This window comes from Antechinus flavipes, chromosome 2, assembly GCF_016432865.1.
Source record: "Antechinus flavipes isolate AdamAnt ecotype Samford, QLD, Australia chromosome 2, AdamAnt_v2, whole genome shotgun sequence".
NCBI lineage: Eukaryota > Metazoa > Chordata > Mammalia > Dasyuromorphia > Dasyuridae > Antechinus > Antechinus flavipes.
The window spans coordinates 540,211,709-540,233,896 of record NC_067399.1 but is presented as its reverse complement, the minus strand read 5'-3'; the positions used below and the strand labels follow the sequence as shown (position 1 = coordinate 540,233,896).

Here is a 22,188-nt window from a genome sequence, read left to right as displayed (position 1 = left end):
ATGCTTGAAAACCAGAGAAAGGAGTTTAGAAAATCCTGGCCAGGCAGTTTTCAAAGGTGAGACCTAAGTTATCAATAGCTGTATTAAAAAAAAAAAAAAAAGGCCAAATCACTAAAAATCAGAGAAATACAAATTTTTTTAATAACTTTTTATTGACAGAACCCATGCCAGGGTAATTTTTTACAGCATTATCCCTTGTACTCACTTCTGTTCCGATTTTTCCCCTCCCTCCCTCAACCCCCTCCCTCAGATGGCAAGCAGTCCTTTACATGTTAAATAGATTACAGTATATCCTAGATACAATATATGTGTGCAGAACCAAACAGTTCTCTTGTTGCACAGGGAGAATTGGATTCAGAAGGTATAAATAATCCAGGAAGAAAAACAAAAATGCAAGCAGTTCATATTCATTTCTCAGTGTTCTTTCTTTGGGTGTAGCTGCTTCTGTCCATCCTTGATCAACTGAAACGGAATTAGCTCTCTTTATCGAAGAGATCCACTTCCACCAGAATACATCCTCAAACAGTATCGTTGTTGAGGTATATAATGATCTCCTGGTTCTGCTCGTTTCACTTGGCATCAGGTTCATGTAAGTCTCACCAGTCCTCTCTGTATTCATCCTGCTGGTCATTTCTTACAGAACAATAATATTCCATAACATTCATATACCACAATTTATTCAGCCATTCTCCAGTTGATGGGCATCCACTCAGTTTCCAGCTTCTAGCCACTACAAACAGGGCTGCCACAAACATTTTGGTACATACAGGTCCCTTTCCTTTCTTTAGTATCTCTTTGGGGTATAAGCCCAGTAGAAACACTGCTGGGCCAAAGGGTAGGCACAGTTTGATAACTTTTTGAGCATAGTTCCAAATTGCTCTCCAGAATGGCTGGATGTATTCACAATTCCACCAACAATGTATCAGTGTCCCAGTTTTCCCACATCCCCTCCAACATTCTACATTATCTTTCCCTGTCATTCTAGCCAATCTGACAGGTGTGTAGTGGTATCTCAGAGTTGTCTTAATTTGCATTAGAGAAATACAAATTAAAGCAACTCTCAAGTAACATCCTATACCCCTCAGATTAGTAAAATTGACAAATGGTAAATGACAAATGCTGGAGAGGCTATAGAAAAATAAGTACATTAATGCACTCTAATGAAACTATGAATTGTTCTAGCCCAGTGTTTCTTAAATTTTTTCCACTTACAACTTTTTATCTGAGAAATTTTTATGTGACCTCAGGTATATAAAATATATACTGATAATAAATCATCATTTTGTAACCCCCATATTCAGTTCCAAGACCCCATGTGGGGTTTAAAAAGCTGGGATCTAGCCAATCTGGAAAACATTGGAACTTTGTCCCCCCAAAATTATTGAAATTTATATTCCTTTCCCAGTGATATCACTAGTAGGTTTATACCTCTAAAAAAAATCAAAGAAAGGAGAAAAGGATCCAAATGTTCAAAAATATTCATAGAAACTCCTTCATGAGGTTAAGAACTGGAAACTAAGATAGTTCCATCAACTGGAGAATGACAACAAATTATGATGGAATGGTACTGTGCATTATATGATGAAGGGGACAGTTTCAGAGGAACCTGGGAAGATTTGCATGAAATGATATAGAGTGAAGTAAGCAGAGCCAGGAGAATAATGTATACAATAACAACATTGTAAAGACAAACAAAAAACTTGATCAACAGTAACCAACCATAATTCCAATTATTACTCTGTCAAGATGCAGAGTGAGATATGAACAATGGAGAGAATTTGCTCTATTTGACTATGCATATTTGTTACAGGGATTTTGCTTTTTTTTTCTTCTGGAGAGGTAGATGGGGGAGGTGAGTGGAAGGGAGAAAAATAGATTTTTATACATTGAAAAATTAATTGTAATAAACATTCTGGTAAAACCACAGATTTATTTTAACTCAGGAGAAGTTTCTCTCTTTAAAATGATAGCCCCACAAAGAAGAGAAAATGAAATAGGTGTCCATTAACTGAGAAATGATTAAACAAAATATAGTATATGAATGGTGCAATGAACATTCCCAGAGAAAGGTGGGAAGATTTACATGAACTGATGCAGAAAAAAGTGAACAGATCCAGAAGAGAGGACCAATATTTTAGAAAGCTACATTCCTCCTGTTAGAGGTGATGGACTAAATTTGCAGAATGAGACACATATTTTAGATATATTCAATATAGGTATTTATTTTACTTGACCTTTTCTTTTTTTCCAGTGGTATAAAGAGAGAAAATAAATGCTCATTAATCAAAAAAGTAACTATTTTTTTAAAATGATATTCATAGTCCAAGATTGAGGGGAAATTTTAAAAAAAAATTTTTTTAAGGACAGGAACAGAGAATCTACATAAATACATTAGTATTACCAGAGCAGAGGATGCCCAAAATATTAGTAATCTGACAGGATAGAGTTTAAACTACTAGAGTAGAAATCTGTGTTCAAAAATGAAAAATGAAGTGAGAAAGGCCTAGATGAAAGATTTGTGAATGTTAAACTATGTAGTTTGAAACCTGTTCTATAAATAACATGGAGCCAGAGTCAATAGTCAAAAAGTAACATAAAATTAGTGTTTGACAGAGATTAATTTGATAACATTCTGAGACTTTTTACAATTCGTACAATGTCATCTGAAAAAAAAAAAAAAAAAAAAAAAAGAACATTTGGAGAATCTCACCATCAATAAGAAATCCTCCTACCAACAGGAGTCCCAGAACACAAAGAAGTATTCTCAGGGAAACCAACAATAATGTAGAAGAAACTGATCTAACCAAAAACTATGGAAAACCACAGAGGATGAAAAATGCATAGTGGTCAAACTATGACATGGTAATCTATCAAATTATATACTTAATGAATCAGACCCAAAATTCAGCAGAAGAATCAGGTAGGATTGGATTTAGGAAATCTCATAGCACTAGCAGTGATTTCAAGTTGTCTGCTACTATAACATCACTACTATCTCAGTGAAAAAACAAATCTGGACCCCTCTCCCCTCTTCCCCCTCAAAAAAAAATCACCTTAAGAATATGATATGGCTTCAATTCATAGAATACAATGACATGACAAGACTTAAACATTAATAAACTGTGATATGCAAATGTAATTATTATTATGCCATGAGAAATAACAAATAATTCAGAGAAATTTGGAAAGATTTGTATGAACTGATGCAAAGTAAAATAAGCAGAGGCAGAACAATTGACACAATGACTACAATAATTGAAAGGAAAACACCATTGAATTCTTATCAATACAGTGTCTAATCATGGCTGAAGAGGGCTGATAATGAAACGTTGTCTTTCCTCTCAGTAGAAAAGTGGTAGGCTACATGTACAAAAATATAGTATATATTGTCAGGGATATCCAATGTGTTGGTCTGTTTTAACTAGTGTTTTATTTATGTGTTTATTTGTTACAAAAAGGTTTCTATTGGGGCAGGGTGGAGGGAAGGAATCATCAGGAAGTGACAGTGATGTTTAAAGAAAAAATGACCTCAAAAGAATATTGATTTTATTTTTAGAATAAATTTTATTGAGTTTTTCTTTTTATTTCACAGTCATTTCTGCCCCCTGACAACACACAGCACAGGTAGTAATTGAACTCCCCTTTGTAATAAAAAGGGTTCAATAAAAACAAATGTGTAGAACAATGAATTCAACATTCTGCCCTTATAGTACATACCTCTCTGTTAAGAATAAAAAGGTATCAACAATACAATGATGCAAGACAATCTCAAAGGACTAATGATGAAGGGTACTATCCACTTCCAAAGAAATGATATTGATTGAAGAAAGACTAAAGCATTCTATTTTTCACTTTCTTTCTTTAATTTTTTTATTCAAGTTTTCTTATACAAAATGATTAATATGGAAATGTTTTACATAATTGCATTGTGTAACCTATATATGATTGCTAACAATCTAAGGGAGGGAGGAAGAGAGGAATGGAATTTGGAACTCAAAATTTTACTTTTTTTATTTTCATAGCTTTTTATTTTTCCAAGTACATGCAAAGGTAATTTTTAACACTCATTTTTATAAGGGTTTGTGTTCAAAATTTTTCTTCCTCTTTCCCTGGCCTTCCTCTCTCCCCAAGAGAGTAGGCAATCTAATATAGGCTAAACAGGTACAATTCTTCAAAACGTATTTCCATATTTGTTGTGCTGGACAAGAAAAATCAGATCAAAATGTGAAAAGGAAAAAACAAGCAAACAAATAACAACAATAATAAAAGTGAAAATCCTATATTTGATCCACATTCAGTCTCCATAGTTCTCTCTCTGGATGCAGATAGCTCTTTCAATCACAAGTCTATTGTAATTGTACAATGTTCTCCTGGTTCTACTCACTTCACTTAGCACCAGTTCATGTTAGTTTTTCCAGGCTAAAATCAGCCTTCTGATCATTTCTTATAAAACAATAATATTCCATTACATTGATATACCATAATTTATTCAGCCATTCCCCAACTGATGGGCATCTCTTCAATTTCCAGTTCCTTGCCACTACAAAAAAGACTGCTACAAACATTTTTGCACATGTGAGTCCTTTTTTTTTTTAATGATCTTTTTGGGGTACAAACCCAATAGAGACACTGCTGGACCAAAGGGTACATACAGTTTGATAGCTCTTTGGGCATAAGAACTCAAAACTTTAAATGAAATTTTTTTTAAATTAGGGGGAAGAGGAAATATGCATCATTATCTGTAGAAAATTTATTTGGAGGGAAAAATTAAACATCAAAAACAACTCAAAGTGGATAGTAAGATAGTGACATTAAGAATAATGTCTATAGTGTGTTTACCAATGATAAATTTTGCACAAAGACATGTAAAAACTACCATTAAAACTGTATAAGTAGAAGAGGTAAATTAGTTATGAGATGAAAGGGAGTGATCACGTCAGCAGGGCACTGACACCTCTAACACATAAAAACTTCCATCCCCTTAAGCAAATCTTCTTTGAAGGATTTAGTAAGAAAGGACCCAAAATGGTCATACAGACCAATCCTCCCATCTTATAAACGAGAATACTGAGCCCTAGAGAAGTTAAATGACATGTCCAATGTCACATAGCATAAGCAAGATTTGAATCCAGACCACAGAATTCCAAAGTGAGGGCTCTTTTCACATGACCACATTGAGAGTCGGTTCTCTTCACTGACCAGGACCAAGAGAAATCAATCATTGAAGCAGCGTTAAAGTCCCATATTCTCTATTAAGGAAGGCATGATGAAGGCATGGAGAGTTGAATTTAAAGAATTTGAATTCTGATGCTGGCCCTTTACTGCCTTGTTGACCTTGAGCAGGTCAGGAATCACTCCTTTCCTCAGCTGTATTGGGGCAAAAAAAAAAAAAAAAAGACAGGTACCCTCTAAAGTCCCTTCCAGGTCTAAGTCTAAGCCTTCCCTGATCCCTTTTATCTAAAAGCCTACCTCACTTACTGTACTGCACACTTTAGCAGTTAACCACATACTAAAGTTATTCTGTAATTGCTTCAAAGGTCTTGGTCATATTTCCATAACAAAATGATAAACTCCTTGAAGGTAGAGACTATGTTTTCTAATACTCATTTTAACTAACCAACAAAAGAAGTCTATGAAGCCTTCTTTATTCTACATTCAACCATCATGCTGGAGAACACAGAAATCAAAGATTCAGTCCCTGTCCTCCAGGTTCTGTACCTCACAGTGTAAGCCACAGGCTCTGGAGCTGTAAAACCTGTTAGAGATCACTTAGTCTAATCTCTTCATTGATGAGGGAACTGAGGCCCAGAGAAATAAAGCGATTCACCAAAGGTCACACACTAATAAATAAGCTTCAGATTCAGGTCCTTTGTCTTCAAATCCAAATTATTTTCCAATATGCCCTGTTACCTGCTTTCTGACACTAGGTCCATAGTAAGAACTTAAATATTTGTTACTTGATCTTCTACTTGACTTTGTCTGTTCTGACATCTGGCATAAAATATAAACTCCTCCTCAAGGGCATGGATTTTTATTTTTGTCTTTGGATCCTCATTGGCTAGCACAATGCATATAATAAGCATTCAATAAATGCTTATTGAGTGAATATTCCCCATCCTCTTGTTTCTCCTCTAGATCTCAAGCTGACCATGAGATGAAGGTCTTGTCTTCCTTAAGTCATCTAACTATGTTTCACTCAAATATTTTAAGGTCAAACCAAAATTCAACTTCCTACTCCAGTAACAGATCTATGTTGAATGTGCATAATTACTGCAGCAGGCTTTATTTGCTATAAAAACATGGATTTTTGTTTTTGTTTCTTCTCAACTGTAAAATAATCAATAAATAGAATCCAAATGAAAAATGCCAGCATTTAGGAAAACAACTCTTTTATGGTTTTCTTCCTTTGGGGTCTAATTAACACTTCAGGGATAAACTGTGTTGTTACATTTTACTAAACTAAGTCAACTAAGGTACAAACTCTAGTTTTCTCCTCCTATTATAGGTGAGATAGCATTTCAAAATACATTTAAATCCTTAAAACCTCCAAAATTGAAATCGTTAACAAAACAACCTTTAAATGAATAACATGGACTTGATCCAATTACAATGCATTCATTTCTGCATAATTTTTCCTTGCTTCTCTAAGGAGAGCTGTCACATAGTTACCATCAAATAAAGCACAGAGTACCCCAAGAGCAGAAGCAGCCATCTCTCTGGCTCTGTTTCTTCCTCTAATGAAAAAGACATGCCTTTTGGACAATGACCACCCAGCCCATGAAAGTTTCATGAATCACCTTCAGAGTTGATGACACCTTTCCAATTATAATATTGCTATAATAAACCCCCACTGAGCCATAGGGCATGAAACTTACATCCAACAAATGGCACCTATTTATTCTCTAATTATGTTGCGATGTATTCTCTTCCTCTGTTGATGAAGATAAAATATTCCTTTAATTCTATGGCCTCCTAAGGTGAGGGGGGCTGAGAGACTCATCTCTAAATTATAATTGTTCTGGATTCTACTAAAGAAGAGCTGAGTAATCTCAAGAAATACAGTCATCTTCTCTGTTCCTGCAAGCCTTTCATCTATCAGATAGGAAAGAGAAATGGCAGCATTAATTTGAATCAGAACAATAGGACCCCTTGGTGTTCAATTTGCTATTCAATTTTTTTTATTTGTGTGATATTGAACTCAGTTTACCCACCTTAAAAATCCATTAAGAGGTAGTTCTGGAAGTAACCAGGGAGATATATAGATTTGGAAATCAGAAAACTTTGCTTTCAAGCCTTACTTCTTAACACAAGCTGGAGGGATGACCCCAGGCAATTCATTTAACTGAGTGTAGACCCAAGGAACTTTCTAAGATTCAGAGAAAGTAAGGATCTGCCTTGAATAAGGGTGTTTCATCATTGCAAGTTCCTTACACCAATGAAGGTGTGGTCCAAAAAATAATGAGACTATGAACTTCAAAATTGCAGCTGCAAGAGCTGGGTACTATCTAGCACCTTTCTTTAGGCATATAATATTAAGCCATTATTACTGTTACCACAGCTCCCTTTCTACTCTGCCAGAGGTTCTGTTTGCCAAACAATTTGAGAATCCCTGGTGGAAGGTCATAAATACAACTTTCTCTTCCTTAACCATAGCAACAAAGAAGCCTGGATCATTTAAACCTACAGATATTCCCCAAACTTCATCTCAGCCAACATTTTTAACCATCAAGCCTTTAATCAAAGCTAGGCATAAAAAAGTTGGAATTATCAGTGGGATCTTTGTTCAGGGACAAAAGCATTGGATTTGGATTGGAATTCTTCTCGAACTGATCAACTCTGTGACTTGGGTAAATTTTTTTTCTCTATTTCTTCTTCTCTAAAATGAAGATAATAATACCAGGAGCACCTATCTCAGAAAGATGCTGTGCAGATCAAGCAAGATAATAAGATATATAAAGTGCTTTGTAAGACTTAAAGAACTAAGAAATGTCAGCATCAATTATACTCAAGACAGATGAATTAGAACCATGGAAAATGCATGTTGACTCTGGAGTCAGGTGACTTGGCTCCAAATCCTACCTCTGATTCTGACCATATGACCTTAAGTCCCTTTAACTTTCTTCTACTTAAATATCATCATCTATAACATGAAGAGATTGAACCAGGTAGCCTCTGCAATTGCTTTCTGCTCTAGATGTATGATACAGGTCACTTTGGTGTGTCTGTGTCACAATAGGTACATAGTAGGTACTCCATAAATATTTACTGTTGAGGAAGAACAAAGAAGTGATCAAAAGGTTGCAAAGCAAAAAATATCCACATTGAATCAATAACACCTAATCAATAAAATCCAGTAGGCATACTATTTACCCACCCTACCTCAGAATCTAGCCAGGGGCTGTCTGATGGTAAATTTGAGGAATTAGTCCCAGATCAAGCCCTATATTAAGTAGTTCTAGCTTCCAACCAGGTGCCTTGCTCTCTCCATACAATCCTCAGATTATGGTTTACCCTATGTCCCTTAAGATACACATTTTGAGCTTTCCCACCTGGATCTTTGCTCATGTGATTCGTACTACCTGGAAAGCTCTCAAATCTCTACACATTGAACTCTTCTTCCTCCTTCAAAGTTTAGCTCAATTCCATCTCTTCTAGCAAGTCTTCACTGATCTCTCAATACAAAAGACATTTTTCCCTCTTCTGAAGTCCTATACCACTTAAGGGTGACACTTAATTACAATATAAAGCAGTCCTTATCCTTGCTACTAATTCATAAGATTTGGAGCTGAACACTCCTAAAGGGCAAGGGTTAGGAGACATCTCTATTATGTTAGCTTATCACTGGTTTTTTTAAGGAGCCAAATCAATATCTGTTTAGGTCAAGAATGAATCACCAAAATAGCTAACATTTCTATAATACGTTAGAATTCACAAATCTCTTTGCCACAAACAAGCCAGTGAGGGCAGTATCACTTATGATCCCTAACTGTTGTAGTTCAGTCTTCTCATTCATGTGCAACTCTCCATGACCCCATTTGGGGCTTTTTTTTTTTTTTTGGCAAAAATACTGTAATGATTTGCCATTTCCTTCTCCAGTTCATCTGATAGATGAGAAAACTGAGACAAACAGGATTAAGTGACTTGCTTGGTATCACACAGCTACTGTCTAAGGTCAGATTTGAACTCAGGAAGATAAATATTCCTTATTCCAGGCTCAGTGCTATATCCACTATGCCACCTAGCTGCCCCATGATTCTCACTACTGATGAGTGAAAGGAGGTTCATAGAGGCTCTGATTTGGCCAAGGCCACATAGATATTAAGTGGCAGAACCAGAATTCAAACCTAAGGCTTTTTATTCCAAGTCCATATTACATTCTCTGGATCCCAATGCAGCATTTGTCAAATAAAAAGCACAGCTTGAACCTCCTAACACATCTTCATCCAATCAGGCCCAGTTCTGGTATCATACTCAGTTTTCCAAAGGTCCTCAGTGGAGTCAAAAGTTAACTAATATAACTCCATTTCCATTTAAAATTTATATTCACTTAAGAGATACCATTTGTTACTTTTATACATAATGTTGGATATATCCAGACTGCATTCTCCAGAATACTTGTTGGTTGACATGTGTGACAAAGTCCAGTCGCTCAGAAGACCCTCTCCGGGGATTCTGACTGCATGACCTCTCCTCATATCTCTCAGCTACTACCAACCCCACTGATCTGAATTTGTTTAAAACGTGAAGACCTGAATGGAAACCTACATGCCTCCTCTTCACTTAGACCTCCCTTCAGGACAAAGAAAGCTGGAGTTCAAACTCTTCTAGAATGAAGTTAGATATTTCCCTCCATGGGATTCATCTATTCCTCGAAGGAAACATCTTTTGTGCCTTTTCTACAAATCAGTCCAACTCAATAAACAGACTTTCAGCCCACCTTTCTGCCCACCCTTCAAACCCCTCTAGTAACCTCCACTTCTCCTTCCCCGAGGTCACAGATTCTCTCTTGGAGAGAATAGCCTTTGAGTCTCGGTCACCACCTTTCTCCTCTTGGGTGTCCTCCCCAAAATCACCAAGATTCAAAACATGCCCAGCTCACTCAACCCAAGAGATTACTAGTGTCTCTTTTCATCCTTCGGGCGATACCGGTGTTTAACCACTTAGTGAATCTAGTCTTTTGAAAAGGAAACATGAAGCGGGGGAAGACATCTGAACCTCAAGAGAGATTTCTAGGGGGTTACGAGAAATAGTTACGGACACTGAGCCATAGAATTGAGATGCCCTGTTTAAGGGAAGCAACCAGGGAAGCCCGGGGCTGCGGAAGAGCCCATAGCACTGCCTGCCAGCTCTTTGCTCTCAAAGACACAGAGATGTCTGAGCTTCAAACACAGACACGCGTTTGTCCCCATTAGAAACATTCTGCGTTCAAAATCGTTATTACTTCAATACTTCAACTATCCGTGGTCTTATCATAGGGGAAGCTTCCTTCCCCCAGCAAAAGATCGCAACCTCTCTGTGCCTTAGGAGGACGCCTTCACGAGTCGTTGTGATCAAAAAGAAAATAATAATAATAATATACATATATATTTTTTAACCACCCAGTAACTCACCTCTGGGTTATTATTGCAAAATAAATAAATAAACCACATTTAGAAAGCCAGCTTCATTTTGAAGTACTTAGAGAGGTCATTACCCTTTTATCTATCTCCCTCTCCAAGTAACATCCCTATTAAGAGGGGGAAAGTTAGGAACTCAGGCTCCACTCTCCAGGTGTATAGATACAGTCCACTGTCAATCTAGTCGTGGAAAGTCAATTTTCGCTAAGGATGGATGAGGTTAATGTCTCAGTTCTCTGCCCGAGCTGTTGCTCCGAGCAAACCCATTCACTCCGGGTCCCCATTCTGAAAGGGTTTAGGAATCCGGGTGTGGGTCAAGGCAGGAAAGCATGAAAGCCGGCAGTAAGAGACGAGGTGGGACAGAAGGGGTAGTATTTTTCCTCGTCCCGCTTGCAGAAATGAAACCACGCAAAAGACCCATGGGCGCAGAAATGGGTAAGGTGCCGTTTTTCAGGCATCCTAGAAGAGGTGGCTGCCGAGACCGCCTGCCGACTCGCGTCAGCTGTGCGCCCAGCCTCCCGAGGCACCCCAGCCGCTGTGCCGCCCACCCGGGACCACGGGGCCGCGGTGCTGCCAGGGTTCTCTCCCTCTGTTCCTTTCCCCCACGTGGAGAGAAGCCTCAATTACCCGCACGCGGCTGCGGGGACGCCCCGAATCCGGGCGGGTTCTCTGGCCGGTTCCCCACAGCCGTGCGCCCTACCCCGTTGGCTCAATTCATCTCCCCGGGACCCCAGCCGGACCCCCGGGCTTCTGGCCAAAATCCCCAGCCCTCCCCTCAAAACTCGAGTGCCGCATCCTGGATCGTGGAATGAACCTGAAAGAGATGGCAAGGGCACGAGTAGGGACAGGAGTGCAGGGCAAAGTTAGTCTGGGACCAAACCCCGAGGACCCTTTATTCCTGAGCCGCCTTTCCCCCACCGCTTACCTGCCTGGCGGCTCTAAGCTGACCAGCTCTTCCTCAGAGTCAAGGCGCAGCGGCCCCGAGATGCGGGAGCTCCGAAGGCTGGTTCCCGGGAGTGGAGACCACAGACTCTGCAACGAGCCCTGCGAGCTGGAGGCTGGAGGAGCGGCGGCAGCTGCAGCTGTTGCCGCTGCTGCCGAGTAAGCCCCCACCCCTTCCCTCGTCCCTCTGTCCCTCCCTGCTGCCTCCCTCCCTCTCACTCTCCCCTTTCCTTTCTCTCTTTTTCTTGCTCTCTTCCTTTTTTTCTGTCCCTGGTCGATTCTCTCTGACCTTCCTTCTCTATTCTTCTAGCTCCCAGTCTCTCATTTCTGTTCCTCTCCCTCGGTCTCTCCCTTTTTCTCCATCTCTCTTCCTCCCTTCCACTCTCTCCCCGCCTCTAAGGGTTTGGAGTTGCGGTTGTCCAAGCAGCTCCTACTCAAAGCTGCTGGCTAGTCCGGCCGAGGGGCGGGGCGGACCGCACGTGGGAAGGGGAGGAGGGAGAACCTAAGTGAGCCCCGCTTAAGCCCGCACCTGAGCCTCCGCAAGCTGAAGAGTACACGAGGGACTCTAATCTAGATCAGGAGCAGAGGACCAGAAAGAGGGACCAGAAAATTGAAGGGGAAAGGGGGCAGGACGTCATTAACACACTAGAAAGACTGGTGTCAAGGCTAGAAGGTCCAAGAATGGGATAGGGGACAGAGAAGCCTTGTTTTTCCTCATCTATAACTCTCTTTTTCTGTTATTCCCTTCCCCTTCCCCCATCCCAGGCGTCAACTTAAGCCTTCTTTCTTTCGCCTCTGCACCAATGTTGTCAATGTCTCTCTGCCTCCTTCCTCCTCCCCACTCTCTCTCTTTTTTTTAATTAAAAATAAAAAATAAAGATTTGAAAGGGCCTTGGGGATCATCTACTTTAAAATCCCCTAATTTCAATGTCAGTCTTGGAAGCAAAGAGTCTAGCCTGCCCTACCCAGTAGAGCTCAACTAAGAATTAAGCAGACTTCTTAGTTCCCTACCTCCTACAGAAACTGGAATGACAAGGAAAGAAGGGTTATTACTTTGTAGAAACATGAATAGCTGCATGATGCAGTCTTCTTAACTGGTTAGCTTTCCCTTTTCCCTTGGACTAAAACATACACCAAAAAAATGAAATAAAAAACCTGAAGGACCAAAGTAGGGATAATGGGACTTTCCACACTAGCAGCCAGAATTATTTGCAAATAAAATCTCCAGTTCATTCTGAAGCTTTTAGAAATAGCTTCCGTGCCTAAACATTAAGTCCTCTGAGTCCACCTAGAATCCACCTAAAATCATTCTCTGGGTAGGGCCTGAGAAGAGTCCAGATAATTTTCCCTTCTTCCTGCCCCCCAAAGTACTATCCAAGAAAGAAAGAAATGTACAAACAACAGAAGCATCAGAAAAAAAAAAATAATGCATTATAACCATTATTGTCTTTTAAGAGTGTGAAGCCTAGTTTGCCATATGTCCCATATTGCTAAGCCCTCCAAGATAAAAACAGAGTCCCAGATAGTATACATAGAGTGGAAGAAAGTGGGCTTCCTTCATTTCAAAAGTAAGCCCTCATCCTTTTGGGCAGTGGTATCAAACTCAAATCCCTGTGGTGTATATGTTGATTTAGAAAACCACAAATTAACATTATCTATAGTGTCTTATATTTGTGTTTATTCTGTTAAACATTTCCCAATTTTATTTTAATCTGATTCTGGCCATACTAAGGAATTTTGAACTGCTTGCAGCTTAAAGGCCTTAAATCGAACACTTCTCTTAGAAACAATCTAAAAGTCTAAATTTCATTCCTTTCAATAAGTATAATATTGTGAAAGATCCAAAGTAATAGAATGATATCTTGGTTGAATTCCATTCCATCGACAATTTAGTCAACAAGTGAATCCAGTGTCCTGGACTCTTTCCACCCTGAAAACTTTCATCCCAGTAAGACTAGGAAAGGGGTCCAGCCTTTAATTCTGAACTATTTTCCACATGATACTGCAGAAAAAACACTAGACTAAAAATTCAAAGACGTGACTGACAGAATAGATAGAACACTGTATTTAGAGCCCAAAGCTTTGGAAAGGAAAAAGAAGGAAGAAAGTCATACCTATCACCCAAACTAGTTACTACAAAAAGTAGTTATAAGAAAAAATAGCAGTAGAGACACAAAATTCAAGAAAGGAGCCAGCAATAAAATTTATAGTGTCAAATACATAGTGTCAATTGTCACCAAAGCATTAAGTATGAATAACAAACAAAATAAATGCCTTTATATAAGGAAGCAAATTTGGTCTCATGGATATCATAGGATATGGATAGGTATGTGGTAGGATAAGGTTATGGTAGGATGAGACTTATGACTAGAACATGTCTCAATTGCATAGCTTATTCAAAAGGAGTAGAAGAGACAAGACAGACTAACATTTACAAAAAAGAGATGTAACGCATGTATTTATAAAGTGTCTGGCAGAATGGCTATATAAATGTTAGGTATTATTATTATTCATGTGAAGAAATCCTGATACCAGAAGAGTGGAAATATGGTAGGGAACATTTCAGTGAAGATCAGTGAAATAAATAACAGAAACAATATTGACATTGGAATAGGCCATAGATGACCTGGACAGAAAAAGGAAATAGATGATGAGTTTGGGAAGTAGATTACATCTGGTAAGCAAGTGTGACATGGTAATGATGAGGATTTCATTTATGTGGACATCTAAGGAACTCTCTAACAAAGGTGGAGCAACTAATAGTTTCCTCACTTTTCTTAATGACAATTTCATTCTTTGAAAGGGAGAGGAAGTAAAGAGGAAAACTGCGGTTCTGGACCTGAATCATCAATAAGAAGGAATTAATGACTGAAGAAGAAATAATGGGAACCTGATAGAAGTGATAGAAGAAATAAGCCTCTCAATCTTGGAATTTGTAATAAATGAGAGGAAAACTGGGCATAATCTGTTAGTTTGTGATTTTTTGAACATATATAAGAGGATTTAGAGAAAGGATAGGTTTGGAATTCCATTCTATAGAAGAAGAAAGCTCAGGAACTAATAAGCTAGTACTTATTAAATGCCTACTATGTGCCACTTTGGTACTAAGTACCAGAGCTACAAAGACGGGCAAAAAAAAAATAATTCCTAATCTCAAGGAATTCAGTCTAATGCGGAAAAAATTTTCAAACAACTGTGTACAAATAAGATATATACAAGATAAAGTGGAGATAAGCTCAAGGGAAAGGCAATTAAGATTAAAGGGTTTCGGAAAGGCTTCTTGTTAAAGGTGGAACCTGAGCTAAAACTTCAGAAGCCAATGAAACTTGGAAACAGAGGTGAGGAAGGAGAAAGTGTCAAGCATGGAAGATCGCCAGAAGAAATGCTCAATCAAGAAATGGAGTATCTAGTTCAAGGAAACAAGGAAGCTAGTATCAGTGGATGGTGGAGTAGATGGTGGAGAGAGTAAGACATAAAAACACTGGAAAGATAAGAAGTAGCCAGATTTTAAAGGTCTTTTAAAAAGCCCAAGAGAAGTGTTTTTTTTTTTTTAATTTGATTCTAGAGGTAGTAGGGAGCCAGTAAAAAAGATGAAAAGTTCTCAAAAATGAAATTTTAAAGGCACAAAGAGAATTCCAATGAGAAGGAAAGGGAGACATCTAAAGAGACTTACAGTGAGGAACCAAAAACTCATAAACAAACTTATTTTTTTTAAAGATATGTAAAAAAGAGGGAAATAAGGGCAAGTCACAGAGGAGGAATATAAAAGCTTAGCAGAGCCCTACAAAAAATAGTGCCAGGATTGCTAACCCTCAAAATGAGCTAAGATTTGTGAGGAGAAAATAGGAAATATAGGAGGTTAAAACTACATTGGAGAAGGAGGAAGATCAAAGAGGGGATAGAGCCAGTTTGAGTGGGCAGAATAATGTTCATGGAAGATTGAAAGAAGAGAAAAATAATTAATTCTTATTCTCTTGCTTTTTCTACCATGGAGAATAATTTATCTGTTGGAAAAGACAGACCAAAAATGACTAATAGGGAAATTCAAATACATGGGGAGATTGTAAGCAAAGATCTAAACTGCCATTGATGAATTCAAGTCACTAGGCTCAGATGAATTCCAACCCAGGGAACTTAAAGAAATGACAGATATTCCTAAAGTACCATTGGTGATCTGTTTTTACCTACTCGTTTATATATTAAATCCACCCCCCTCTATAGGAGCAGTGATTTTTTTTGTTTTTGTTTTTAACTTTGCACTCATATCATCTAACATAATGTCATAAACATAATAAGTATTTAATAAATGTGAGGTTTTTATTGAATTGAACTGGAGAGCTTGATGTAGTCTTGGCAAAATTCTAGAATGCATTATTAGAGGAATGGCTAGTGATGATCTAGAAAAATAAGTAAGTTTACAAAAAGTCATCTTGGCTTATCAAGAACAGGTCATGCCAGCCTATTCTCATTTCCATTTCTGACAAAGTTACTAAACTAGAAGTTTAAGAAAAAAGGGGGAAAAAAGGACTAAATTAGTGATTTTATGGGAATTAAAAATTCCCAGATGATGAAAATCTCTTTACCAATTCAAGTTAGTACCATTTCTGAAACTCATAGTCTTAGAGAATTGTCTAGAATGTTGAATTATTAAGTGATTTACCCAGTCCTACATGGCTCATGTGTGTCAAAAGCAAGCTCGATTCTTCCTGGTCTCAGGGCCAGCTCTGTGGTTAAATCTCTAGATTTAAGAGAAACATTTGTGGTTTCTCATGCTATTATTATGGACAAGAAAAAAGGCATGTGGACTAGAAAATGACAGTGTAGTTAGGTGGATTTGGAACTGGATGAATGACTGCATCCAAAGAGACCCAATGTTTTTGTGGCAGATTTTCTCTAGTGGTATGTCTATGAGATTTGTGCTTGGCCCTTTGCTTATCGTTGATTTGGGTAAAAGTAGAGAACAAAAATAGTTTCAAGTCTCCACCCCTCAAATTGCTTTGCATTTATGTACATTTTGTGTTTACTTATATGTATAGGTACTATTTTCCCCAGTAGAATATATAAGCTCCTTCAGTTCTGAGACTATCTTTATTCTGAGTACAAAATTCTGGCACATAGTAGGCACTTCTTAAATGCTTGTCAATTGATTGCATAGTTTAACAAATCTGAGAGCAGATGACACTAAACTGGGGAGCTAACAAACATATTGATTAAGAGAATCGTAATCCAAAAACTTCCCAGTGATATTTCATCAGCTATATAAGAGGCATGAGATATTGTATTTTAGCAATTCATGTGAAAGAGATGTGAGTGATCCACAGCCAGTTATTTGTTATCTTATTACTTAGCACAGTGCCTGACACATAGGAGGTACTCAATAAAAAAAATAGCTGACTAACCCACCTTCTGGGGCTCAGTTTCCTCACTTGCAAAATATGGATAATAACTCACAGGGCTGTTGGATGGAAAGCATTTAGTAACTTGGGAAATTACATGACTTGTCACTTTAGTGACAAGCAAGTGCTAGTGTCAGAGATAAGATTTGAACCGTGTCTCCCTGACTCACAGTCCAGGACTTGAATCTAGCCCTATGTCACAAACTATACACAGGTTCAAAAACAGAGAAAAAGAAGAGAAATATCAGAACAAAACCCACTTCAAATGATTTTTGATAGGCTTCTTATGAACCTACAATCACCAAAGTCTTGATTAACTTGGTTGTATTTATTAAATGGTGTTCAATATTTAATAACATTGAATATGTATTGAATATTTAATGATATTGATTGAATGTTGTTTGTGAAATGCTGATTGCTTAGGATAGACAACTAAGTTTTGAGTCATCCTCAGAAACTGATGCTACAAATCTCTTTTCCACATTTTTACAGGTTTGTCCCAATTATAGACTGATATCATGACTTTTATAATTGTTATCATTTATTTCTACTTGTTAAAAAATTAATATAGTTCTAGGAAATTATTGGTTACTTTTTTAAAAGGCACCAAGCTTCCCTGTACCCATCTAAATTAAAGGTGAGTTTCTTTGTTTCTTTTTTTCTGCTTTCAACTGAAACAGGGACTGACTCAGATCTTATGAGATGTACCACCCATTTTGAGCCCTTAGTATTCTCAGCGGGAACAATAAGATCTGGAAGCAATTCATGGAGCATAATTTGCCCAAGACCCTGGAGAAAAGAAACAGTAGCACTATACCTCCTCTGTTCCATAACTACTAGTGAGCTGTCCAGGCACAATACATGAGTTTCTACATCTCTTTCTCCAAAATAAAAAAAAGAATCAGATGCAAAATCCACATTTCAGGGTATCATGTGTATTTATGAGGTCCCTTGGAGAATTTAAGAGTTGGAAATCAATGACTGAATGAAGCATATCCATATGAGTATGTTTTTACATAGGTTACAGATATACTATTGATATCTTACAGCTAATAAGCAATCAGAATGCAATTTGACAATCGGCCAAAGTTAAATCATTGGAAATATTCCTCATGCCACAGTGGGATGCAACCCAGCAGGATGTAAACTGCTTACTCACGGAAGAGAGCAATGCATTCACCATCAAATAAACTCATCTTGCAGATGTACCTTGGCCAGATTCTGATTTCTTTCGATTTTGGGACCAAACCAGATGCAAATTAATACTGCAAAAAATAAATAAATAAGACATTAGCTAGAAGAGAAGCACTTTCTTGTGGAAATCAATAGGGCCTTGCTCCTTATTATATGCTGCTTGTGTTAGCTGCAACATACACTTAAGACTGCCTCTCCCTCCTCAATACCCACTCACTGCCTAGTCCTTTTCATTTTGGCTTATGACCTCTCCAGTCTATGGAAACTGATCTCACCAAGGTCATCAATGATGCCTTAATTGGCAAATCCAGTGCCTTTTCTCATTACTGATGCTTTTTGATCTTTCTACAGCATTTGACACTCTTGACCAGCCCCTCCTTCTTGGAGATTTTTTTGTTGTTGTTTTTTAATTTTTCCCTTTTCTCTCATTCTTTAATTAGTCTCTTTTCTCTGTCTTGATCTCCTTTTCTGTTCATTCTTTATAATTACCTACTAAAATGTAGGTATACTCCCAAGGTTCTGTTTTTGTCTTTCAGCTCACAACTCTAAATTCTATCACCCAATTTATCTCATCCACTTCCAAGACTTTCATGCTGATGACTCCCAAATCTATATAACTAGTTCCAGTTACTTCTCTGAGTTCTGGAACCACATCTCTAACTACAAGGGGGCATCTCTTCTAGCATTCCTTGAAAATATTTCAGATTCAATATGGTGAAAAACTAGATACATAATCTTTTCCCAAGTCTTCTCAATTTCTCTGTTTCTGTTTATAGCACTACCATCTTCCAAATCACAAAGGTTCTCCAACCCTAGCCATATTTGACTTTAATTAAATGTCATCCTTGAGGGTAGAAACTGATTGTTTTATTTATTTTTTTTTGTATCTCTAGGACTTAGCACAATGTCTGGCACATTTTAGGGATTTGATAAATGTTTAATGAATTGATTCTTTCCTCTCATTCATATACTTTTCCCTCACTGAATCATTTACCACATTTTAAAAATTTTACCTTCACAATTTCTTTCACATATGGTTCTTTTTATCCATTCACATTTATCACCACTGTCATCCAGGTCTTCATAACCTCTCACCCAATCTATTATAATAGTGATATTGTAAACTGGTCTCTCTGCTTCTAGTCTCTCCCCTCACCAACCTATCTTTCATGTAATAGCCACACTCATCTTTCTAATGCTCAGACATGCCCACATTACCCTCTTGATAATAAGAAGTCCTAGTGGTTACTGAATGAATGAATGAAAAGGCATTTATTAAGCACTTACTAAGGACCAAGTGCATTGTGTTGTGTATCCCCAAATGCTGGGGATACAGTGCTTGAGTTCTAAATGTTAATAGAGAAGATCATTATATATAAATATAGGTGACTGGTAATAGGAAGGGACACTTTATTCCAGAAAATTATAGGAATGGTGAATAGAGCTGGGAATATAAGAGATGGTCATCAGTGTAAGAGGGGATTTTATTCTATTGCTTCTAGTATTAAAAAAAAAAAAAAAAGTTCCTTAGCTGAACTTTTAAGGCCCTCCATAACCTTATTCTATCTGAGCTACTTTTTCATATTTATTTCATTTTATTAACCCTACTATGTTATATTCTAGTCAAATATGCTAAATATTCCTTAAACTGATCCTATGCACTCTTATCTGTATTTCTTACCTTTGCTTATTTTAGTTCATATCAGAGCTGCAATTTAGATATTCCTTCTTCCATGAAGCCTTCCATGGTTTCCTGACTCCAAATCTATTACTTTTCCTACCACAATTATATGTAAATCATATAATGTAAATCATATGCCCTGTAATATACCATTACATACCATATGTAAATCAACTATTCTCTCTCCAAGACTCTTGGAAATTCTCTGAAAGAAAAGGCTCACACAGCCAGCAGCTCATATTCCAGTCCAGCTGAGGTAGGGTGCGATTTATCCATTGGCAACATCACACTCCCAATGAACTTGTTGAGAATTCCTTGAATGAAGAATCTTTTTCTTTGGGAACTCATCTGGAAGTACAAATTGGAATTGGGGGAATGAGACCATCATTAAACTTTGGAAAGGTCAAAAGCAGATCTTTAAAACAAGTATTTCAGGAAGGGTTAAATGTCTGAGATTTAGTAAATCATCTGTAAGAGAAAGCTTCAAAATGATACAAAAGACCTTTGAACAAAATCTATCTCAACTTTTTTGCACAGAAGGATCTAAGATTCCTTCTTAGAGAATCCCATTGTACAACTATACTGACCATCTGCTGAATGCCTGACACAATCTTTGCTTCACATTAAAGCCACCAGAATTTTACTTATTGAATGAGGCTACCCATCTGGTAACTATGAACTATCTACAGCTGTATGAATATACATAAATGAATGATTGTGCCTTTCTATGTGGGGAGGAGAGGGTGTGCATGCATGTATGTTAGAATTGCTAAAAAGTTGAAGTCCAGCTCTGTGCTGGACTTTAGGCAGGAAGTCAGATATCCTACTCAGCTACGGATTCACTCTTTTGTCCTTTCAGGACTTCAGTTTTTCTATCTGCATTGCAGAAATAATACTACTAAAAAATGAAAAAGAAATAATATTAATGATCTCCCTCTAATTTTAGATAGACACAAGATGTCTTCATACCATGTATATTTTTAATTTGGTTAATCAGTTTGCAAGTATAGTTTAATACATGACTTTCAAAAGAATCTTTTTTAAAGATTTAGGACAACTACATTACATAGTTGCACACAATGTATTCATTTTTAAGCTCCTATTACAAATGAAAATTTGTTTGGTAGGCAGGAAGATAAACTGTTCTAAGACTAACAGAACTGAAGACCATATCAGCTGTGCAAAGTTAATTCAGTATGTCTATATATTTACTGATCAGATTTTTTTCTATTTTACCTATACCCTATGTTATTAAAGATTAAATGTGTGAAGTTTTAAGGATACAAGAATGCTATGAAGAGCATTGAGTACATACATATTTATGCACATATGTATTGCATGTGTATGTGTGTGTGTGTGTGTGTGTGTGTGTGTAGCACAGTGTATAGAAGACTGGATTTGGAGCCAGGAAGACCTGAGTTCAAATCTAGACTCAATAATTAGCATGAAATTTGTAATTAATATAACTTAGTAATTGTATTACTTTGGACAAGTCACTTAAAACAGCTATTTGCTTCTGCTTTCTCATCTGTAAAATGGGGACAATAACATTAGTACCTCCCAAGTTGTTGTGTGAATCACATGAGATAATCATTGTAAAGCAACTAGCATAATGTCTGGCACATAGTAGGCATTAAAAAATATTAGTTATCATCATTATGCATAGATAAATAGACATAATTATCTGGATCTATGATTTCATCAGTGTAGGGAAATCCTAGGGTTCAAATTCCCTCCATTCTTGCAGATAAGAAACTTGCTTGTAATTTTTACAATTCAACAGCTTCCTGGATCAATGAGATGTTAAGTGATTTGTCCACGGCCATGTGGCTACTATGATTAAAATCTAGGTCTTCTTGATATTAAAGCAAACCTATATTTGACCACCATCCTTCTTCTACTGTATACCTACCGAATATCATATGTATTAACAAGGTCTAAAAACTGCTATATCTAAAGATCCCCCCAAAAAAAAATTTAGCAAATTAATGAATTAAAGTCATTTTTAGCTCAAGATTCTATGCTTTAATAAGTAAATGAGTGAATAAAAGATAAAACTAAGCCTGAGACTGTCATGAAAGGTAAAAATGTGGGATTCAAATATACTTCTAGAAACTGAAAAAAAATTTTCCCTCATTCCTAGGCAATCATATCTATAATGATAACAGAAAATTTCATGAATATTATCTCATGATTTGCCTTAAAAACAAAAGTATAAATGCTATAAATAACATAATATATAAAAATATAATACAATATACTGATGCATTATAGTTATCTACATGTAATATATGAAAATATATGATATAAAATAATGAAATAAATAATATAAATAAACGATAGGTTTACTAGTTATGTT

General features: G+C 37.1%; 1 protein-coding gene across 12 annotated transcripts in view; it reads right to left on the bottom strand.

Annotated features, from left to right (window-relative positions):
• MEGF11 (multiple EGF like domains 11) overlaps window positions 1-11,712 on the bottom strand; it is a 456,165-nt gene extending 444,453 nt beyond the window's left edge. For all 12 annotated transcript variants that reach the window (XR_007951038.1, XR_007951037.1, XM_051980816.1 and 9 more), the window contains exon 1: window positions 11,542-11,712. The gene's annotated coding sequence lies outside the window, so the exon portion shown is untranslated. The remainder of the gene's footprint in view (window positions 1-11,541) is intronic.
• Window positions 11,713-22,188: the final 10,476 nt, after the last annotated feature.